Source organism: Gracilinanus agilis, chromosome 6 (assembly GCF_016433145.1).
Source record: "Gracilinanus agilis isolate LMUSP501 chromosome 6, AgileGrace, whole genome shotgun sequence".
Classification (NCBI taxonomy): Eukaryota; Metazoa; Chordata; class Mammalia; order Didelphimorphia; family Didelphidae; genus Gracilinanus; species Gracilinanus agilis.
The window spans coordinates 227,587,314-227,612,213 of record NC_058135.1 but is presented as its reverse complement, the minus strand read 5'-3'; the positions used below and the strand labels follow the sequence as shown (position 1 = coordinate 227,612,213).

The window sequence follows — 24,900 nt, the reverse complement described above, 5'->3', positions numbered from 1 at the left end:
CAAACCACTTTAATTTCATTAGAAATCGTGAGATCTTTTGGCAGACACTAAGTAACTAAATCTCTCTTCTCCTAAAACTTCTTTTGGAGTTTCAACATCATAAAGTACTCCTTTATGTTGGTCTTGAACTGCTCTCCAATATGGTATACCACAAAATCACAGGGCTAGAAGGGATTTCTAGTTCAACCCATATCTGATCAACAATGTCCTCTACAATAAGTACTCATTCATTCTCCACTTATAATCTAAAGAAATGATAAACTACTAATACTACTCACTTCATTTCTGATTGGCTTTAACTTTTTTTAATATTTTTTTCCCAACTAAGCAAAAAAATCTCCTTTTTTACTCATTGTTCCTAGTGAACTCATTGTTCCTAGTGAACATAGTGGGGGAAAGGAGTTATAGGACCCAGATTAGAATAGCATCTCTGTCATTTACTATATATGTAACTTTGGGCAACTCCTCTTTTCTCTCTCAGGGCTTCAGTTTTCTAGTTCATATAATGAAGGGGCTAGAATAGATGACCTGAGTTTCCTTCCAGCTCAAAATCCTATGAATCCATACTGATTTAGTAGTTCAACATAAGGAAAACCTTCTCCAAAATTAGAGTTGTCCAAAAGGAAATGGACTGGGTCAGGAAGTAGTAGATTTGTTATCACTGGAAGCCTTAAGCAAAGGTTAGATGACAAATTATTAGATATGGTATTGAGAGAATTATTTTTCACAGAAAGACTGGACCAAATAGACTCAGGGTTCCTTCCTAATAACAGAATTCTGAGATTCTATCAATATGTATTATGAATTCAAAAAAATGAAATTATAGGAAAATCAAGAAGTTTTAGAAGAAACCTTAGATATCTAGCATAACACCCTCATTTTATAGATGAAAAAACTACTGTCACAGAGAGGGGAAGGGAATATGTACTTACATAGTGCCTCCTATGTGACAGGAACTGACTGTGTTTTTACAAATATTATCTAATTTGATTTTCACAGCAACCCTGGGAAGGAGGTACCATTATTACATTTTATAGTTGAAGAAACTGAGGCAATCAGAGGTTAAGTGACTTGTCTAGGGCCAGAAACTATTAAGAGTCTGAAGTGGATTTGAACCCAGATCTTTGATCCCATTCCCAGCAGGCTATCCACTGCCTCAGCAGCTGCCTCGGGCCATGGTCTTAAGTGAAGAGCCTAGACTAGAAAGTAGGGTCTCCTGGACTAGTTCTTTCACTTACAACTATCTGAAGTTTTCTATTAAGGGAATTCTAAAACTTATCCAAAATCTATTACCCAGAAGCTTCACCATGGCAGCTGGATAGTAATTAATGATTCAGGGATTATCAAACTCTTTACTCTTTGGGCTCTGATTGGCTCAAGAAAGGATTAGGTAGATGATCTTGGATATTGAAAAGCCAATCCAACTGATGAAACATAACACTCACGGACAATACATCCAATTAATGTACCAGATCACCCACAACAAAGAAAACCAGAAAGTGACTTGCAACAAAAGGAAGCTCTGCTAATAGGCTTCTCTTTCCCAAATTCTGCTTTTAGCCAATTGAATTTGATTCAAGAATTATTAAGCCATGTGCCAACTGGTGGTCAGTGTGATATCTTGAATAGAAAGCTGACTTGGAGTTTAAAAAACCTAGGTTCTAGTCTAATCTCTAATACTGACCAGCTAGAAAAGTCATTTAAATTTCTCCAGTGCCCCAGGCAACTTTCTAGAACTAAGTGGCACAGAAGGTGTTAATCTGCATTGGTAGATCTTCCTCATTGTCAATCCTTCAAGACTCAAACTCAAATTTCACTTTATGGAAACCTTTCTCTCCTCCCAATCTCAGTGATGGGTGCTTAGACTCTGAGATTACCCTCCACCTACTTTGTATATCTTATATGTATGTGATTATTAGCATGCTATCTCTCCCATTAGAACCTTAACTTCTGGAGGACAAAGATTGTGCTCTTTTGCCTTTGTTTGTATGCCAAATAAATAGACTTATTGACTCAGTTCCCTAAAGTAATGAAATTGCAGGCCAGGTTAAAAAAAAAAGGTGTAAGGGCATAAATTAGATAGCGGAGCTATGAAGACAAAATGGAAATAGTTCCTGACCTCAAGGAGCTGACATTCTACTAGAGAAAGAATGCAGAGAAAATCATGAAATGAAAATAATTTGGCCAGAAAAGCTCTGCTTTCAGAGTAAGAGCTCTCAGGCAGTAGAAAGCATCCCCTTCTCTAGGACCAATCTCAACCTTGAGGATAGAGTCTTACAGAGCCTATGTTGCGCACTGCTCAGAGTTGCCAAAGTTTAACCAGTAGGAGAATAGTTCCCCTGACCCTTCCCAATTTACATTCAAGCACTGATCCAGTGCCATAGAACTAGCCACATCCAGTAGTAACTTCCTGCTTTTTCACATGAGAACTAAACAAGCAAATAAGACAGAACCCAGCTATTTTGGATTTTGAAACAATCTTTGGTAGTTCCTATTTAAAATGCAAATCAAAGAAAAAATTCAAATCAACTCAACAAACACAAGCACCTATTATATAGTATCCCTTTCTAGGCACTGGGGGAAATACAAAGTTTATGTATGACACAATCCTTATCTTCATTGAGTTCATTATTTAGCAAAGGGGGAAAACTACAAAGATAACGTTCAAGAAAATTAGTGCATTAATGAAATATAAACAAGGTCCTTTGGGTAGTGGAAGGGGGGAAGTTTGTTCCTAGTAGGAATATCAAGTAAGGCTTCATAGAGAAGTGGTATTTGAAATGGGCTTTAAAAAAGGGTAGGAAAAAAATGGGTAGGAACTCAATAAGTGAAAGGAGGCTCAGAGTCCAGTGTACATGCCCTAGGTTTTCCCAACTTGGTGCATTTGCTTAAATGGCTAGCTAGTCTGAAATGTAGGCACACTTAGTTCTCCTCTGGCATATATGACCAGAAGTAGTCTTAGATCATGAGAAGAGAAGCATAAGATAAAACAGGAAAGACAGCATAGCACTAGGTTGTAGAGAACCTTTAATATCCAGCAAAAGAATGTGAACATCATTGGCATGCAAAAGAGAGTCACTGAAAATGTCTGAGCAGAGGAGCAGCATGCCTAAGAAAGGCTTGACATGGGTATGGAAGATGGACTGAAAAGCAGAGAGTAAAGAAAGGTAGATCTATTAGGAAGCAACTCAAATATGCCAGGATTGTGGCAATATTACCTGTACAAGACTGACACGAATGGGACTAGAAAGGGTCAGGTGAGAGAAATTGTAGAGATGAAATCAATACTGGTTATAAGAGGTGATAGGAATATAATGCCAAGATAATGAATGAATGGTGATGCCAAAGACCAAAACAATGAAATCAAAAGAAAGATAACATTTAGGAAGAAAGATAATGCTGGGAGAATCAATGATATTTCCAAGGGTGAGAGAATAAAGAAGACCTAGAATAGAATCTTGAGGAGCATCAATATGGTCAAGAGGAAAAAGTACTTGATTTGGAGTCTTCAGAGCTGAACTCAAATCTTGGCTCTTCCTGTGTGTGACTTTGGATAATCATTTGCCTTCTTAGGTCTCCATTTCCTTGTTGGTAAATTGGGTCAGAATAGTTTGCCTCTTTGGCTCCTTCTAGTTCCAAGTCTGTGTTCCTATGATCTACCTTAAGGACTAAGGAAAAAGCAAAGAAGGAATGAAAGGAAACAGGACAGGAACAGCTAGAGAAACAGAATCAGGATAGTGTGTTTCTTTGAAACAAAGGGAAGGGACTATCTGAATAAGGGAGTTAGCAAAATAGAAAATTTTAGAAAAGTCTCAAGCAGATGAGAATGGAGAAAAGGCCATGGATTTAATCATTTAATGATTTAATGTTTGCAGTAGCATCTTTGAGAGAAAGCTTTCAGTAGCATATTGAAGATAGAAGCTAGATTCCAAAAGGCTGAGAAATAGGGGGAAAACTGAAGAAATTTAAGCAGTAGGTAAAGATAACCTTTTCCAGAAGCTGCCTATTGACTAGAGGAGAGAAATGAAATATTAGTTGGATGGAATCAAAGGAAGATTTTTATATGATGTGGGAGATCTGAATATGTCTGAAAACAGCTTGACAGGAACCATGGGATAGGGAAAAGGCTCTGAACCAGATGCTTAATTCATTATTAATTATCCTGGTAGATAAGGTGCAACAAGCTTTTGAATTAGAGCAATGAAGATAGATGGAATGAACCTTAAAAGGGAAGAGGTTGCTGAATGGTGGCAATTGAAGGTGGGTCTGCAAAATGGTCTTGAGGAGCAAATAGTCTCCCTTCTGTTTCTTTTGGTCTGAAGTATTTGTGGAAATGAGAGAAAGTACAGCCAATCATGGAGAAACATTCAGGAATACAGTGTCTTCCAGAAAGAGTGTCCGTTTTCTATGAGTGTAAGAAGCTGGGGAAAATGAAAGAAATGTAAGAAGCCATCTTAGGTAAAGGGAAGTTTGCTAATTATAGAATAAGGATGCAGGGGAGGTAAGGATGACAATATTTAAATTACCAATACCTCTTTAATTGTTTTAAGAGGAAAATAATTTACAGAGCTTATTTAATTTTAATGCAATAGAGTGTATCCCGACATGTTCTAGATAGCCAGCTGCTTATCCTAATGGTTTTGTTTATGAAACATGTACTATTTTCTTCTCATTAATGCCTTAGTAACTGACTATGATTAAATCTTTGGCTAGAATTTGTTGATTTCTTGAATTGAATTTATTGACATCAATTTCTGAAATAGGCATAATTAGTTACTTTCTTCCCCATGACAGAACAAGTGAGAGAATATATTACTAGTAATGTTTTGGGAGAATATGATGCCTACTTCTAATTTCTTCTGCTCAGAGCCATTGTTTTGTTTGTCACTTGCTTTTCTTTCTTTCTTAATTTCTTTCTTTTTTTTTTTTTTTTTTTTTTACATGGAACCCAGTCTTTTTACCTCCTGGATTTCTCATGACCTATTCATGCATGTCTGGTATCCTTTCTCTTTTTGAGAGGCTCTTTTCTCCTCTCAGCAGCCTCTCAAATTTTACCACTAAAAGCAAACTTCAAATGAGCAAAGCATATACTACTTACTTTGTCAAGTTATCATTAAAAACTTAGTGATTGGATTTGGTTCCCTGTCTTTCATATTTGACAAAGTATGGTGTATGTTACTAAATGTGTTCTACCAGTTTTAGAAGAAAAGTTCCAGGAATACAAGGAATTCCACTTTCCTTGGCTTTGCATTTTCTGTAACCAAGCCCTTCTGCAGGTCATATGTGTAGGGGCAAATCACTCCATTTTGCCTCCGTTTCCTCATTTGTAAAATGAGCTGGAGAAAGAAATGGCAAACCACTCCACTTTGCTAAGAAAATGCCAAATGGAGCCATAAAGAGTTAGACATGACTGAAGTGAATAAATAACAAGAAAAATCCCCTCCCCATTAGAATGTGAGTCCCTTAAAAGCAAACAATGTATTTTACTTTCTTTGAATCCCTAGAGTTTATCACAGTGCCTGGCACATAGTTAAAAAATATTTATTAGTTAACTAAGTATAAAGTAACTTAAATTCCTTTTTTTATTTTTATTTTGAATATTTTCCCATAGTTACATGTTTCATGTTCTTTCCCTCTCCCCCAAGCTCCCACATCCCCACACCCCATTAGCCGAAACACAATTCCACTGGGTTTTACATGTATCGTTGATTAAGACATAATTCCATATTATTGATAGTTGGACTAGAGTTATCATTTAGTGTCTACATCCCCAATAATATCCCCATCAGCCCATGTGTTCAAGAAGTTGTTTTTCTTCTGTGTTTCTCCTCTCACAGTTCTACCTCTGAATGTGGCTAGTTTTCTTTCTCATAAGTCCCTCAGCCTTGCTCTGGATCCTTGCATTGCTGCTAGTAGAGAAGTCCATTATGTTTGATTGTACCATGTAACTTAAATTCTGAGGGATTTCCTATGCCCTTTTTCTTCCATATTTTTCTTCCAAAATTTATGGTGAAACCACCATTTTTTCTCAATTGCAGGATCACCATAGAAGACTGAGCACATTGCCAGGATGGGAATATTCTTTATGCATTAGCATGGTATAAATAAATAATGTTTCATTTATATTCTCTCCAGAGGGCTGAGGTTGTCTTGGTTTGAATTTTCTTACTTGATCCTCTGGCACTGGAGAATTTTAAAGCATATGAACAATAGCTATTGACTAAGAGCAGAATAAAACAGGAAACCTTGGACCAAATCTGAGTCTCACACAATAATTTGCCACAAAATAGACATGTTTCTTTTGTAAAGGATATGCTGTTAATCCAGGCATAAATTCTTTCAATAAATAGTGTGCTACATGGTCTTGAAAATAATTTGTTTGTGAAAATATTAGTAAAAGTCAGTACAATATGATTTCTATTTAGAAATTTGCAAACAAAGTGGGATTTTATTGATCCAATCAGTCTACAAAAGCCTTTACTAAACACCTACCGTGCAGTAGGAGCAAGATACAAATACAAGAAATTTTTAAAACCGTATTCACAAGAAGCTTACATTCTCATAGGAAAGACAATATTTAGGTATAAACTGATATACTTTATATAAACATATGAAAAATAAATATAAAGTTTTAACAGCAGTCATTCACTTCTCATAAGAATGTTATATCCTTTATTTCACCATCACCCATAACTTCTACTTCCAGGATCCAGAATCTGGAAATTCTTCTCTTGGATCACAGTTATCCAGCTCTTATTCTGCTTCATTCTTCACAAACCTCAACTTCACCTTCAGCTCCTGGTCTGGTCTTCTACTCACTCTACTTGTCCCTATTCTCCCAGTATGTTAGCCCTGCTCTAGTCTTTCTTCCTTTTGCAATCTTGCTTCTAGGATTGACAAGGCCAACTATACTTTGCCATGTATCAAGTCTCTTGCCCTCTTCAATCAACAAACCAACAAGCATTTATTAAACATTTATCACATGCCAGGCACTAAGCTAGGCACTGGGAACACATACATTTTCAAAGACTCAAGGAACCTACATTCTATTAGAAGGAAAGATATGCACATGTAACTGATTATCTACAAAATAAAAGCAAGGTCATGGGGTAGCAGCTGAGGAGATCAAGAGGTGGTACTGGAGCACTGCAGGAAAATAGGGATTTCTAAGAAGTGGAGGTAAAGAAGGCTATTCAGTAATGGGAGCCAGGTGTTTAAAGGCACTGAGAAGGGGAATGGAAAACTGCAAGGAGGCCAATTTGGCTGGAATATAGAGTGTAGGAGAAGGAATAATATAGAATAACCTTGAGAAGGTAGATAGGGCTTCAGATAGATGGCTGAGTATTTTGTAACTGGTGCTAGAGGAAATAAGAAGACGTTGAGTTTATTAAAATAGAGAAAAGAAATGGTCAGAACTGGGCCTTAGGAATATTACTTCAGCCCCGATGGGAAAACTGATAGAAATTAGGGTTAATTAGGGCAAAAATTAGGGTTGGGCCAATAACATACCTTATGACATGTACTATAATAGACACAAAGTGGATACATGATAATAATAATGATGATGTTAATAACAAGCATTTTTGTATCATACTAAGGTTTGTAAAGCACTTTACAAATATTACCTCACTCACAAAAACCCAGGGAGGTAAATGCTATTAATTTCCACAGATTACTTTTACAGACAAAGAAACTGAGGTAGACAGAGGTTAAATGCCTTGTCTAAGATCACGCAGCTAGGAAGTGTTTGAGATCAAATTTGAACTGAGGTCTTCCCAACTTCAGGTCCAGTGCTAGATCTACTGTTGCCACCTACCTACCTCTACATAAAAGTTATGCCATAAAAATATTAGAAGAAAATAAGATCAAGTATTTTTCAATTGTATCCAAGGGGTAAATTCTTAACCAAACAAGAAAGAGAGGAAATCACAAAAGATAATATCGATAACATGAAATTTAAAATTAATACACCAAAAATAAAAGGGGAAGTTATAGACTAAAAAACATCTTTGTATGAAATAAGAAAAGGATCTAATATTCAAAATCAATAAACTAACCAAAAAAATATATAGGGGTAGTTGGGTGGCTCAGGAGATTGAGAGCCAGGTGTAGAGATGGGAAGTTCTAGGTTCAAATCTGGCCTCATTCCTAGCTGTGTGATCCTGTGCAAGTCACTTAACTCCCATTGCCTAGCCCTGGAACCAATACTTAGTATTGATTCTAAGACAAAAGGTAAGGGTTTAATGCATACATACATATAAATATATATAAATTCAAAAGCCAATGCCCAAAAGATAAGTAATCAAAAGACATGATCAAACAGTTCTAGAAAGATGTGTAAACTATTAGCAACCATATGAAATAATGCTCTAAATTACTAAGAAAATTAGAAGCATATATTACAATTACTCTGAAATTTCATTTCATACCTAATAAATCAACAAAGATAACAAAAAATGAAAATAGTTAATGTTAGGGGAATTATAGAATGTTGGCCACACTAATATAATGTTGGAACTGTGAACTGTGCTGGAAAGCAATTTTGACCAAATTAGGATAAATGAACTATGCATGTTCTCTGATCCAATGATACCACATATATCCCTAAAGAAAAAGATAAAAAGGATTCCTATGTACAAATATATTATCAGCATCACTTTATAGAAAATAACTGAAAACACAGTGGATAGTTAATTCGAGAGAAAACTGAAGATAATATGGTACATGCATGTAATAAAAGATTTTATACCATAAAAAATAATTAACATAATTGATTCAGAAAAAAACCTTATGAAGACTTGTATGAACCAATATAGAGTAAAATGAGTAAAAAGGAAGAAAACAATTTATATGATGACCCCAAAAACATAAAGGAGAACAATTCTGAAAGACTTCAGAAACACCTTACAGACTCTGCAAAGGAAAGGGGACTAGCAGAGGCTAAGTCTATCTCCCTCAAATCACTTGAGAATGAAGACTAAGGCCAGTGAAAAGGGAATTCTCCAGCATGAAAAAGGCTTTGAGGCCTAGTTGTCAGGAATGGGATGAAGGGAAAGAAGCTGAAAACAGAGGGGAAGGAATCAGGTAATGAATAATAAGAAGGAATATAAGGGGAAAAAAAACTGAATTTACCAAACATCTCAGAAGTAGGAAAACTCAAGGGGAGGGAGAGAGAGAAAATATACTTTCTAGAAAATATGGTTTGGGCTTTTTTAAATGAGCCAAAAGATCTCTAAATGCTTCAATTCAAAGGAAACTGGATCAACACCGCATAAGTCAGAGGACCTTGTTGATTCTTAAGATGGCATGAAACCATAATAAGATCTTCCTAAAAGGTTTGAGAGAAATAAGAACTATGAAAGCAGAATTTATTGGTTTCACAGCAGAAATATTCAACAGAATAGAAAAACTTGAATCCACAATGGCAAATCTCACCAAAGAAATAATAATAATAATAAGCATTTAGATCATACTTACTAAATATTAGACACTGTGTTAAGTGCTTTACAACTATTATCTTATTTGATCCCCACAACAGCTCTCAGAGGCAGGTGCTACTATTACCCCATTTTACAGATAAGGAAATTGAGGCAAACAGATGTTAAGTGATTTGCCCAGAGTCACATAGCTAGTAAGTGTCTGAAACCAGATTTGAATTCAGGTCTTCCTGATTTTCTGTTCACTGCACTAATAGCAAGTGATAGAGAATATAAATAGTCAGAAGGATAATCTGGAAGAGAAGCAAAAAGCAGTAATGTTAAATGAAAACATGACGTACAGACCATAAAATAAGGATGCATAAAGACGACTTAAGGATTTGAGGACGCTCAGAAGATTATAAGTCAAAAACCTGAACACTGTAACACACACACACACACACACACACAAATGCGTGCGCGCGAAAACTGCCCAGAACTTCTAAAAACAGAAAACAAGCACCAATCAAAAGAATCTACAGGGGGGCAGCTGGGTAGCTCAGTGGATTGAGAGCCAGGCCTAGAGACAGGAGGCCCTAGGTTCAAATCTGATCTTAGATACTTCCCAGCTGGGTGACCCTGGGCAAGTTACTTGACTCCCATTGCCTTTAAAAAAAAAAGAAAAGAAAAGAAAAGAAAAAAGAACAAAAGAATCTACAGATCATCTCCAGAAAAAATCCTATATTATATACTCCACAAAACATAATGACTAATGTTAATGATTCCAAGGACAAACAATAAATTCTGCAAGCAACTAGGAGAAAGAGCTTCAAAAGAAAGGATATTATAAAAGACTATTCTGAACCCAGCAGAAACTAGAGAATTAGAAATATGTTCAGAAGAGCAAAAACGATTAAGATACAATCTAACATGATATACTCTGCAAACCTGAGCCTTGCCATCAATTTTAAAAGATGAACTTTCTATAAATAGAAGCATTTGAAGCATTACTACACAAAATTCAAATGTGACCAGATTGTCTGCTTTCAAAACACCGCAGACAACAGAAATGCCACCCTTCTACTCCACATTTATCAACCCCTTCTCCTAGTTTGGAGTTTAAAGCTTAACTTAACCTTTTTCTTCCTTTTATTTAATTCTTTCCCTCTTTTTATCCATGTAAATTAAGTAGCCAATCAAAATCTCTTTCCTCTCTTCCTTTTCAATTTGTTTTGTTTGGGTCTTTTTCATTTTTTGTGACTCTAAAAGCAAATGGAATGAACTATCAAGAACATAAAGAAGCATGAAAGATTGGAGAAGAAAACAAAACCCCTGTAATTCGTTGCTTACAAAATATACCTAAAAATCAAAGACATATACAGAATAAGAAATGTGATGACTAGAACAAAATTTACTATGCAATAAAGTGAATCTCAAAAGGCAAGAGTCGGAATAATGTTATTGGACAAGGCAAAAAAATGTACAACATAAAAAAAGATAAACAAGAAATCATAGCACTAAAAGGAACTGTAGGCAACAAATCAATATCAAATTTAAGCTTACATGCTGCAAATGCCTTAGCATCTAATTTCATAAGGAAAAAATTAAATGAATTATAAGAAAATATAGAAAATAATATAATCATAGCAGGAAACATATTTTTCTCAGTTTGGGACAAATGAGAACAAAGACAAATGAGAAAATATGGAATTGAAGAAATTACTGGAGAAACTGAGGCTAAAAGTCTTCTAAATGGGACTTCTAAATAATATACATATTTCTAATCATTACATGGACACTTTAACAGGAACTAGCCATGTGTTAGAACATAGAGATATTGAAAATAATGTAAGAAGGCAGAAATAGTAAACACATCTTTTAGAGACCATAATTAATAGTATGAACTGATAAAGGGTGAAGAGAGCAGAACCAGGAGAATAATTTATATTACAGCAACACTGAAATGAAGAACTCTAATAGATGCAATGAATAATCACATCTCCAAAGAATCTTGTTGCAGCAGTTACCTTGACAGAGAAGAAATGGACAAAAGGTACAAAGGTATAGGGGTATCTGGGTAGCATAGTAGATAGAGCGCTAGGTCTGGAATCAGGAAGATGTATCTTTATGAATTCAAATCTTGCTTTATTTATTTATTTTTTAAGGCAATGGGGGGGGGGGGGGCGCAAGTGACTTGCCCAGGGTCACATAGCTGGGAAGTGTCTGAGGCCGGATTTGAACCTAGGACCTCCTGTCTCTAGGCCTGATTCTCAATCCACTGAGCTACCCAGCTGCCCCCCAAATCTTGCTTTACACACTAACTATGTGACCCTGGGCAAGTCACTTAACTCTGTTTGTCTTAGTTTCCCCATCTATAAAATAAGCTGAAGAAGGAAAGGACAAACAACTCCAGTATCTTTACCAAGAAAACCCCAAATGAGTTCAAAAGGAATTAGATGCAACTGAAATAACTAAACAACAACACCACATAGGTGTATGCTGTTGAAACATGGCCAGTACAACTCATTTTGCTTGATAGTGCATATTTGTATCAAGGGTTGTTGTATTTTTAAACCTCCTTTAAAATTTTACTCAGTTAATAAGAGAGATACAGGGAAGAAAGAAGGTTAGCAATAGTAAAAGGAAAAAAGAAGGTAATGGAAACATTTTTTAAAATGTCAGAGAAATTTAGAATGAAACAGAAAAGCAAGAGTTTTGATTGTTACATAGAGAATTTATTGTATACTTTTATAAAGCAATCAGTGAAAAGAAGCATCACAGTTTCATATGCAATTTTTTTTGTATCTGTTGTGTACATGGAAATGGGTTTTTTTTTATGTTTAAATTCAAAATTCAAAATAAAAGTATCAGTGATGAAGATGAAGCATCTTCTACCTCTTGGAAAGATAGCTGATGAATTAAGAAGTAAGAAACATACAATTTTCAGATCTTGCCAAACATTTATTTGATTTGCTTAAATATACTTATTATAAGTGAAGAGGATGGGATTGTTATGATTTATGATTAAAAATGATGAGGGCCGAGATAAAAAGGGAGAATAGTATTTTAATAAAAGCCATGCTGATAAAGATAAACTGACCACGCGCCTGTAAGAAACCTATTCCAACATCACACCTCCGCCATTTACCTTTCCTCTCTCCGCGAGCTCAGGTAGCTAAAGAGGCAGGTAGCTAAAGAGGAAGTTCAAAGTCACTTCCCCCCTATTTAAAACAGTCCCTCACCTTGAATACGTCATCCAAAACAGGAAACCCATTAGGGATCACGGGAAATGTAGTTTTAAGGACCCCCACAGGTCCACAGAAGTTTGTCAAACACTATATTGAGGTTCAATCCTTCCAAATAGAACCCCAGGTGATTTTAACTAACACAGGATGAATTACTGGGTAGCAATAAAGATATTTAACATATTTTTAAGGAAAAGGGCATCAACAAAACATGTTTTAAAAAGCAAAATAAAAAAGTTCAAAGGGGAACACAAGTTGTTAAATTTAATATAAAATTAAAAACAATCTGTAACTAAAAGAAATTTAAAATGTCATATATAATTTCCAGTTGCTCTTTGTCTATTGAAATGCTTTTGGTTAATGATTGTTAGGCTGAAAAAAATAATTCTTTAAAAATGAAGAATGACCTGGTTTTGAGACCCTTCATGATGCTACTATTCATACCTGGTTGTCTTTTAGCTTCTCTTCTCAGTGTCCTTCCTAAAATGTGGCATCCAGAACACACAAATATTCTAGATGTGATAGAAGCAGGGCAAAATAAAGTAAGATTATCACTCCTCTGTCTTTTTACACTATATTTTGATTAATGTAAATTTACAATACTCCTCTTTTAAAGTCCTCTTCCAGTGCTTCATGATGGCATTGATATGACCCTGTTTTCAAATGTAACACCAATGGAATATAAGTTCTGACAGTCATAACTAGCTAGAAAAGTTTCCCAAAATGGGCCCCCAAATTAATTATTATATAAGGAACATTTTGGTAAGTTGAAGAAAACTTTTGTATGAAGAAAATTCACTCTTCTGGGGTCACGCACTTGACCTCATCTCCTGCCAACCATTTGACCTGGAAGCCAGGACTGTGTGAGGGAAATCATTGGGTAAATTAGGTCACTTGAGTCTACATGAGTCTGTGTGGGTCTGTGTCACCTAGTGTAGGTCATGGGATTGTGACTTACGATCTTGATCCATTCATGATTCTGAATTTGATTCAGAAGTGAAAGAGAGGATAAAAGGATGTTCTCTCTCTATCTTGTGTGACAGATCAAGAAAGCTGTAGCTGGAGGTCAAGTTGAGAGCACCCATGTGGTAGTTAGATTAGACTATTTTACTCTTCTACCTATGTCTTATCTTTTACCTATCCAAGTAATTCTAATAAACTTTACTAATTAAGGCCAGTCTCATAATTTTAATTCTTACACTTTATTATTAGACTAGCCATAAAATGTGACAAATCTTTCAAACCTAAGACCATCTTAGAACTCTAAAGATTAGGGGGCAGCTGGGTAGCTCAGTGGATTGAGAGCCAGGCCTAGAGACAGGAGGTCCTAGGTTCAAATCTGGCCTCAGACACTTCCCAGCTGTGTGACCCTGGGCAAGTCACTTAACCCCCATTGCCTAGCCCTTACCACTCTTCTACCTTGGAACCAATACACAGTATTGGCTCCAAGTCAGAAGGCAAGGGTTTAAAAAAAAAACAAAACTCTAAAGATTGCATTAGCTTTTTTGATAACTTTATCACACTGTTGCTTTATATAGGTTATACAGCCCACTAAAACTTCAAGGCTTTTTTACTTGAACTGCAACCTAGCTACATTTCCTGCTCCTGTACTTGTATGGTTGATTTTTTTTTTACCCTTACTTTCTGTCTTAGAATCAATACTATTTCCAAGGCAGAGGAACGGTAAGGGCTGGCAATGGGGGTCAAGTGACTTGTCCAGGGTCATACAGCTAGGAAGTGTCTGAGATCAAATTTGAACCAAGGACCTTCCACCTATAGGCCTGGCTCTCAATCCACTGAACCATCCAGCTACCACTGTATGGTTGATTTTTTAAAAATTCTTTCCTTCCATCTTAGAGGCAATACTGTGTATTGTTTCCAAGGTAGAAAAGCAGTAAGGGCTAGACAAGGGAGATTAAATGACTTGCTCGGGGTCTTACAACGGGGAAGTTAATGAGGCCACATTTTAATCCAGGACATCCCATCTGTAGGCCTAGCTCTCTATCCACGGAACCACCTAGCTGCCCCCTTCAGTTGAATTTTTTAAAGCATAAATGTCAAGAATTTACATTTATTGCTCTAAAATTTCATCTTAATGGTTTCAAAACATCATTTCAGTTTTCTAAAAGACTTGAAATTTTTGATTCAGTTATTCAAAATAAATTATTGCTCCTCCTAGCTTTGTTTCATTCATAAACTTTATAAGAAATGCCATCTATGTCTTCCTCCAAATTCATTGGTAGATTCAAGGCCCTCTGGATCCCTTTCCAATTAAAAGATTCTACAATTCTAAGTAGAAGCAGCATGACTGAGTACATAGAGAGCAGACCTCAGAATCTAGATAGATTTGGGGTTCTTAACTTTTATTTGCCTAAATAATTGACCTTTTGGTAGTCTAAGGAAACCTATGGATCCCCTTGCAAAATAATACTTTTAAATGTATAAATCAATTATATTGAAATATAGTTATCAGGAGAGAAGTAAGCACACATCTCAGAGCATACAACCTTGGAAGGACTGAAAACCTATAGACCCCCTAAGGCTAACTCTGAAAACAATAGGAAAAAAGGCCTGAAGCTTGAGGCATTGCCCTCTCTACCCTTGGAGCAGAGCCCAACTTAAGCATAAAGTTAAAAGTCAAGAAATAGGCATACAGCAACAAAAAAGAACCTGACCACATAAAGTCATTCTAGTAATGGGGAGGCTCAAGACACAAATGTAGAAACAGACAACAGAGTCAAACAGCTACATGCAAAACTTAAAAAATAAAGTGAACTAGTCACAGGCTGATAAATAATCCACTAATTTTTAAAATCAAAGGGAGGAGTTGCATGCTGAGAGCTAAGATGATGGAGAAAAGAGATTCTCAGTTCACCCAAACCCTCTGAATCCACAAAAATAGAATGCTCCTTCTACCCCAGGAGCAGAGCAGAACCTCAAGATAGACAAAGTAATGAGGGGGAGGGGGAAATTGATAATTTCACCTTGAAAAATGAGCAAAAGACAAAGAAAAAAAATAACCTTAGAAAATTACTTTAGTGCCAGGAAAGATCAAAATATAAATTCAGAAGAGGACAACAATGAAAAAAGGAAACAATTAAAGCCTCAAAGGAAAGTCATAAAAGATGTCAGGCCCCAAAATAAATCTTGGAAGCAAAGAAATTATAAAATCAAATAATAAAAGAATTGCTAGATTAACAACTTGGGGGAAATTCTCTGAAGAAAATAACTCCCCAAAGGCTAAAATGAGCCAAACAGAAATGGAAGCTCAAAGAACCATAACTATAGGAAACAACTTCCTAAATATTGGAATGGGCCAAATGGAATAGGAAACACAAAAATTCAAGGAAGAAAAAAATTCCATAGAACTTAGATTTGAGCAATGATTCCATAAACCATCAGGAAACAAGACAAAAATGAAAAGAATGAAAAAATAGAAGAAAATCTGAAATACTTCACTAGAAAAACAATTGACCTGGAAAATAAATCTAGGAGGAACAATCTAAGAATCATCTCAATATCTGAAAACTATGATTTAAAAAAGAGCCTTCACACCATATTACAAGAAATCATTAGAGGAAATTGCCCTGATCTCCTCAATCAAGAGGTGAAAATAAAAACTGAAGAAGCTCCCAATTACCCACTGAGAGACCCTAATATAAAACATTCCAGTACTATTATAGTAAGATTTTAAAACTCCCACACCAAGGAAAACGTAATTCAGATAGCAAAAAGAATTCAAATATCATGGAACCACAGCTAGGATTACACAAAACTTGCAGCATCTACATTAAAAGATTGGTAGACATGGAATATGATATTCTGACAGGCAAAGGATCTAGGCTTACAACCAAGAATCACAAACCCTGAAGAACTGAGCATAATCTTCTGGGAGAAAAAAGTACTATTTAATGAGATAGAGGACTTCCAAGCATTCCTGACCAAAAAAATCCAGAAGTAAAAGAAAATTCAATAAGCAAATCTGACAATAGAAGCATAAAAAGAAAAGTGAAAACTTAAGGATTTCAATAAGATTGAATTGAATATAATCATAGCTGAGAAGGTGATACTTAAGATATCTATAATACTTGAGATATTTAAGGTACTTAAGGTATTCAAGATACCTAACATACTTAAGATACTCAAGCACAATAGGACAGTAAGAAAGAATATACATAGAAATAAGGAAGGGAGTAAACAGAACAAATTGGGTTGATATCCAAAAAAAAAAAAAAAAAAAAAATCAACAGACTGGAAAAAGGAACACATAGGGAGAAGAGAAAAGGAGAGATAGAAGGTGGTAAATTATGTCACATGAAGAGGTGCCTTAAAGTCAATACACTGGAGAAGGTGGAGGATGTGGCAAGCAATGTTTAAACTTTATTTTTATCAGAATTAGCTCAAAGTTGAAATAATACTCACATTCATCCAGCTATAGAAACCTACTTCAACCTAGAGGAAAGGGGAATAAGAGAAGTGGGAGGGGATGGACAAAAAGAGGCTGAATTAGAGGAGGTAGTAATCAGAAAAAATATCTGTGAACAAAGAAAGGCCACACAGGCAGGGAGGGGAGAGGGAAAGGAGCAGGTAAATGGAGGAAATATATAATTAGTAATCATAACTGTGTGAATGGGATGAACTCACCCAAAAAATGGAAAAGGATAGCAGAACTGATTAAAACCCAAAAGCCTAGAATATGCTGTCTACAAGAAACATTTAAAGTAAGGAGACACACAGAGTAAAAGGTGCTAGAACAGAATCAATTATGCTTCAGCTAACATAAAAAAAAGCATCGATAGCAATCATGATATCAGACAAAGCAAAAGCAAAAAATGATGTAATCAGTGACCCTGAGCAAGTCACTTGACCCCCATTGCCTACCCTTACCACTCTTCTGCCTTAGAGTCAATACACAGTATTGACTCCAAGACAAAAGGTAAGGGTTTAAAAAAAAAATGATGTAATCAAAAAGCGACAAGACGGCCTCAGCCACTTCCCAGCTGTGTGACCCTGGGCAAGTCACTTGACCCCCATTGCCCACCCTTACCACTCTTCCACCTATGAGACAATACAACGAAGTACAAGGGTTAAAAAAAAAAAAGCGACAAGAAAGGAAGTCACATGTCTGGGCTGCCAGCAGGGCAAGCCACATTTCTGACTGGCAGAAGTCCTGGAGATCACAGAAATATGACTATGAAGGCCATTGGTCAACTGAAGGATCTGGGGGAGGAGCTTAAATGAGGTTTAAAAAGCCAGTGCTGGAATAGGGGACCTCACTAAGCTGGAATCCAGGACCTGTTCTTACTTTAAGTTGGAAAGGCTGGAAACTTTATTTCTCTCTTTCTTTCTCTTTACTAATACCTATAAATTTAACATTAAAGTCTCCAAAATTAATTTTTATTTGTAACATTTGGGAAAATTGGGGCACTAATATACAACTGGTGGAATTGTGAACTGATACAACCATTCTAGAGAACAATATAGAACCACAACCAAAGTGCCATAAAACAATGCATATCCTTTGATCCAGGAATAACATTACTGAGTCTGTATCCCAAAGAATCAGAGATAGGGAAAGGACCTACATATACAAAAAAATTTTAGCAGTTCTTTTGGTAATGGCAAAGAATTAGAAACTAAGTATTCATCAACTCGGGAACTGCTAAACAAGTTGTGGTAGATAGTTGTAATGCAATACTATTTTATCAAATGAAATGACAAACAGGATGAGTTCAGAAAGATCTGAAGATTTACATGAACTGACGCAAAGTGAAGTGAGAAGAAGCAGGAAAACAGTTATACAGTAACAGAAATATAGTACAATGATCAATTGTGAAGAACTATTATTAGCAAAACAAGGTTACAAGATAACCCCACGGGACTTCTACTAAAAAATGTTATCCATAGAGTTATATTGAATCTCTGGGAGCCAGGAGTCCACACAGTTGATTGACAGGTGGATCCCTTGGATGTTGGAATGTTCCCAGAGGGGCATGCAGACACAGGCGAGGGCAGTTGGCCCAGGGGGCTATAAAACCACCCTGGCAGCCCTGGCAGGGGTTCCTTTCTTTCCCTGAGACCTGAGATCAGTGGATCCTGGTCTTTGTGGGATTGAGACTTGCAGACTCAGCCTTGCAAGCTCCTCCTGTTTGTTCCTGTAACATCAACAACCTGTACCCAGACCACCATCTCGGATTCTACTGCCCCTAGATATTAGGAAGCCAATTATCTTAGTTATCTAGGTTTCCCAGGGCCCAGGAGGGATCCGGGAAGTGGGCAGGAGAAGAAGAGGGTGGAAAGGGGTGGATATTTCAAGACTGATTAGGTATATCATCTAGTGAAGAAGAAGCTGAAACATCAAACAGCAGTTTGCCTACTCTGGTGGGGCTGTGGCCAGGCTGGACCAGAGAGAAGCCAACCATCCTGATTCATTACTTGCCTACAGTTTAGAGATTCATCATTACCAAATTAATTAGGGTCTCCCAATACCTCTATCCAATCCCATTATCCTTCTTTGTTTAAATACAAAGTTTTAAAGTACCTTCCTGAAGTGGTTATTTATAGCTTCTTTGGGAAGGGAGAGACACAGTCAGATACCAATATTACCAAGCTAAAGAGCCCATTATATAATATCAATCAACCCCAGGTGGGTCCTGAAGGGATATCATCCATTGACCTAAAGGATCCTGCCTGGGCACTGTTATAAAGGAGGGAGGTGTCATCTCATCCTCTCTCTATACTTCATCTACATACATCTAGTAGGAGTATTATTATAACAATAGCCACAGTAGATACAGTGAACAGATGAAAGCACATCATCTTGCACTTTGTTTTATTCATGACTTTTTTTATTATATGTTGTAAAGGTGATTAGAGAGCCCCTCAGAGATGATATTTGAATAGACAGACTTGGAGATGTGTTGAGCCTATCAGAGGCACTCTTCACCTTTACTTAGAGGGCTTCAAGAGGTTATCTCTGTTAAAGATGTAGCTACAGGTGCCTGAGCTCAGTCAAGATAGGTTGTCAAGACTTTGAGGATGGCTTGACCCACTAAAGTCCAAGGTGAACCCAGTTCCTTGTCGGGGAGACAGCAATGGTGAGCAGATCCAGGTTTGGCATTACTGGAGCTTGTTTAGAGCTATCCCCCGGAAAAATCCCCCTTTTCCCTCTTATCCAAATCTAAGGTGTATTACAGAAAGTTATCTGACTGTGTATTCCTATAAGCTGGGATGGTTTATTATAATTGTGGGGTTGAGGAGAGTTAAAGAGAGAGGGGTAGGTAACCCTGTCTAGTCTCCAAGTACAAGGGGTCCTTTGGCCGAGTCTAGCTAATGGCTTTGGCTGAGAAGCTCTGTCCTTCCTTCCTCTAAGATTGTCTAACACTAGTATTCTGTCCAGGGAAGTATAAGTCTCTCTTGGTTGACACAGAGTTGAGGTGAGAAGCTTCAGTCTGAACCAGCTGCCTCCCAGGTCCAGGACCCCTTCGGCTGCTGAAACGTCCTTTTAGCCTCTTTGATGTTATTCAGGATCTCTCTTGAAAAAGCAGGAACACTACCAGGTCTTCTAACTATCAAGGGATGAGAAGGGATGAGCAGGGAAAGTCTCAGGACTCCAAATTCCAAGATCCTGAGAGCAGACAAGACCTCTGTCTCCTTCCAAGTTCTGAGACCAAAAGCCCTCCCACCCCTGGAGTCTTTTCCCACAAGCCACTGCTTTCCCTCAACTGTCATTCTCTTACTCCTGCACTCCATGCTTGTGGCATTTTAACAGTAGATTCCTCTCCTGTGTCAACTATTCCCACAATGAATGAGAAATATGGAAATATATATTGCATGAAAGCACTGGCATAACCTGTATCAGATTGTTTACTACCTAAGGAGTGGGAGGAGGCCAGGAGAGAATATGAATAAGAAAATGTCAGAAAATAATTGTCAAAAATTGTTTCTACATGAAACTGAAAAAAAATTTTTAAGTTAAAAAATGAGTTAATGTAAGAGGTCATAAAGGGTTTTCAAAATCAAGTAAGAGAGGTTAAAGAAAAATGGGAAATAAGATACAAGATAATTATTAAAAGAGCAGACAACTTGGTGAAAGAGGCACAAGAAAATACTGAAATAATAACACTTTTAAAAACAGAATTGGTCAAATGGTAAAGGAGAAACAAAAATCTATCAAAGAGAAGAATATCTTAAAAAATAAAATTGGCCAAATGGAAAAAAAGGTACAAAAGTTCACTGAAGAAAATAATTTCTTAAAAATTAGAATTGGATTAAATTAATTAAATTGCATTTTTGATTTAATTAAAAATTAGCTGGAAGCTAATAACTCCATAAGATATTAGGAAACAATAAAATAAAAGTCAAAAGAATAAGAAAATAGAAGAAAATGTGAATATATATCTTTGGAAAAACAAATGACCTAGAACAGTGATGGGCAAACTACATCCCGTGGGTCTGATGCGACCCCCTGAAATGTTCTATCCATCCAGGTGACATTATTCCTCATCTGACAAATACAATGAGTAGGATACAATACAATGAAACTTCAAAAGAGTTGCCTTAGAAACAGACTGACAGATGAGCATTTCCTTTCCTTTGGCCTCCTCTTTAAAAAGTTTGCCCATCACTGACCTAGAAAATAGATCCAAGAGACAATTTAAGAATGAGTGGACTACCTGAAAGAATTAAAAAAAGAACCTATTCATCTTCAAGAAACTGTCAAGGAAAACTGTCCTAATATCGCAGAACCAGAGGGCAAAATAGAAATGGAAAGAATCTAAGGATCACTTCCCAAAAGAGAAAAATGAAAATTTAAATTTAAATAATTTAAAAATGGAAATTCCTAGGAATATTATAGCCAAATTCTAGAGCTCCCAGATCAAAGGAGAAAATATTGCAAAGCAACCAGTAAGAAAAATTAAAACACTGTGAAGTCCCAATCAAGATGACACAAAATTTAGCAGCTTCCATATTAAGGAATTTGAGAGTTTGGGAATATGATATTATAGAAGGCAAAAAGCTAAGATTACAATCAAGAATAACCTTCCTGGGGGCAGCTGGGTAGCTCAGTAGATTGAGAGTTAGGCCTAGAGATGGGAGGTCCTAGGTTCAAATCTGGCCTCAGACACTTCCCAGCTGTGTGACCCTGGGCAAGTCACTTGACCCCCATTGCCCACCCTTACCACTCTTCCACCAAGGAGCCAATACACAGAAGTTAAGGGTAAAAAAAAAAAAAAAAAAAAAAAAGAATAACCTTCCTGAAAAATAGTAAAAATCCTTCGGGGGGAAAAATGGACATTTAAGGAAACTGAGGACTTTCAAGCATTTCTGGTGAAAAGGATAGAACCAAATAGAAAATTTGACTTTCAAATACAAGACTCAAGAGAAATACAAAAATATAAACATGAAAAGAAATCATAAAGAAATCAATATGATTAAAATATTTATATTCCTATGTGAAGACAAGATAATTGCAACTCCTAAGAACTTTATTATTAAGGCCAAGATTAGAAGGACTGCAGGAAACTGAGAAAAAATTTTACTGCAATCTTCTCTAATAAAGTCAATTTTTCAAATATATAGAGAATTGAGCCAAATGTATAAGAATATGAATCATTCTCCAAATAATAAATGGTCAAAGAATATGAACAAGCAGTTTTCAGAAGAAGAAATAGTCATATGAGAAAATGCTCTAAATCACAATAGATTGGAGAAAAAACAAATTTCTGAGGGATTGCCTCACACTTATAAGTCTGGCTAATGTGACAGAAAACAAAAATGTCAGATGTTGGAGGGGGGGAAGCTGGGTAATTCAGTGGACTGAGAGCCATACCTAGAGATGAGAGGTCCTAGGTTTAAATCTGGCCTCAGACACTTCCCAGCTGCGTGGCCCTGGGCAAGTCACTTGACCCCCATTGCCTAGTCCTTACCACTCTTCTGCCTTGAAACCAATACACAGTATTGATTCCAAGGAAGGTAAGGGTTTTAAAAAACATATGTTGGAGGGGATGTAGAAAAATAGAGACACTAATACATTGTTAGTAGAGAGAATTTTGGAACTATGGCCTGCGAGGGGTTAAAATTTTGGGTAGGAGTTTGCCAAAAATACCAAGAGCAAGTTGGTACAACACAAAACACTTATTTATTCTGAGGAGAAATTCAGATAGGAAATAGGAGGGAAGAAAGTGATATTATGGCTCAAATATCTTATACTATGCCTAAAATCTAAACTCTATACTAAAATTTCTAAGAAACCCTAAATCTAACTGCTTTCTTGCACAGGTTCTTCTTGCCTGGCAAAGCAGGTCTATCTCAACTACACTACTCTTATCTGGAAATATATTCCCTATCTATCTACCTAAGCTAATAACAGGCCTTTATCTTCTCCAACCTCCTTAAACCAGTATCTAAATCCAAAATGTCAGAAATCAACTGCCAGAACCTTTTGACTGAGAGAGACCAACACAGAACCCCTGCTCCCTGGGAAGCCAGAGAAAAGAAGCCTCACACCAATTGAAACCTTTCCTTAAATATAATCCTAATCTCCTAAATAATGGAATCTTCAGAAGTTTTACACAGAAGCCTATCAGTGAAAAGACTCTTACTGTGAAATCTCACTGCTCCCTTGCCTCTTAAAGAGACAAAGGGAGAAATTAAGAAAATTCTTCAACAGCTCAAAGGGCAGGTGATAAAACTAGGCATATTCCCATTGGCTCAAGCAATACCACTATTTGGTCTATATCTCAAAGAGATCAAAAGATAAGGGAAAGGACCAATATATTGGTAGTTCTTGTCCTTCATACTCAAAGAGAACCAAAATGATATCACTATAAGGTTAAAAATGTTTATGGCAGCTCATTTTGTGGTGGCAAAGAATTGGAAATCGAGGGGATGCTCATCATTGGAGAATGGCTGAACAAGTTGCAGTATATTATTGTGCTATAATAAATGATAAGCAAAATGCTTTCAGAAAAATCGGGACTTACACTGATACAAAATGAAATGAGCAGAACCAGGAGAACATTGTACATAGTATTAACAATATCATATGATCATCATGTGTGAATGACTTGGCTATTATCAGCAACACAAAGATCTAAGACAATTCTGAAGGACTTATGATGAAAATGCTTTCAACTTCCAGAGAAAAAACTAATGAAGTCTGAATACAAAATGAAGAATGCTTTTTTTATTCTTTTATTCTTGGATTTTTTATCTATTTTCTTTTGCAACATAGTTAATAAAGAAATGTTTTGCATGACAACTGTTGTGAGGGTTTATTTTGCAGTTGATGTAGTAATAGTGTTGGGCCTAGCAGGAAGGGCTGGAGGATTCCAAGTCTTGTCCACTTGCTGAAAGCCTTCACCTCTCAGGATCCCAGGGAATCTGGGTGCAGTTTTTCCCTAACTCTGAGATCTCCCAGGGTTAGCAACAGTTATGCCCAACCACTAATGGAGTCTCTCTTTCAGAACACAAGCCCACTTCCTGCTCCTTCATTCCATCTTGGAATCCTCCAGCCCTACACTACACTGCACATGTATAATCTATACCAAATTGCTTGCCTTCTTAAGGAAAAGGGAGAGGAAGGAGAGAAAGAATTTGAAATTCTAAAAATATAGACTCAGAGAGCTCTCTGTCCTTCACTCTCTATGTGATTTGCATTTAACCTCTCTGCATCTCTGTTTCTTCATCTATAAAATGAGAGGTTTCTCTGGGTGATGATTAAAGTATCTCTTCCAGCTCTAAATCTATGGACTAGGATCCAATATAATGATACTTCCCTTACAAAGAACAGGAAGTTCTGTTTCCTATAGCATAAAACTACATTGTTTTAGTGAGGTTTTAAAAGTATTTCTTTGGTTATCTTTTTTTTTTTTTTTAAACCCTTAACTTCTGTGTATTGACTTATAGGTGGAAGAGTGGTAAGGGTAGGCAATGGGGGTCAAGTGACTTGCCCAGGGTCACACAGCTGGGAAGTGTCTGAGGCCGGATTTGAACCTAGGACCTCCCATCTCTAGGCCTGGCTCTCAATCCACTGAGCTACCCAGTTGCCCCTGTATTGTTTTTTTTTTTAATTTAATTTAATTTATTTTAATTTTTTTAACATTTATTAATATACATTTTTAACATGGTTACCTGATTCATGCTCCTCCTATCCCCTTCACTCCCACCCCCCCGCACTCCCCCCACCCATGGCCGATGCGCATTTCCACTAGTTTTCTCATGTGTCCTTGATCAAG

The 24,900-nt window shown here is 36.6% G+C and overlaps 1 protein-coding gene across 1 annotated transcript in view; it reads right to left on the bottom strand.

Moving 5' to 3' along the window:
• The window catches only part of PTPRA (protein tyrosine phosphatase receptor type A), a 135,308-nt gene that overhangs the window by 83,989 nt on the left and 26,419 nt on the right, over window positions 1-24,900 (bottom strand). The gene's annotated exons all lie outside the window — the stretch shown is intronic.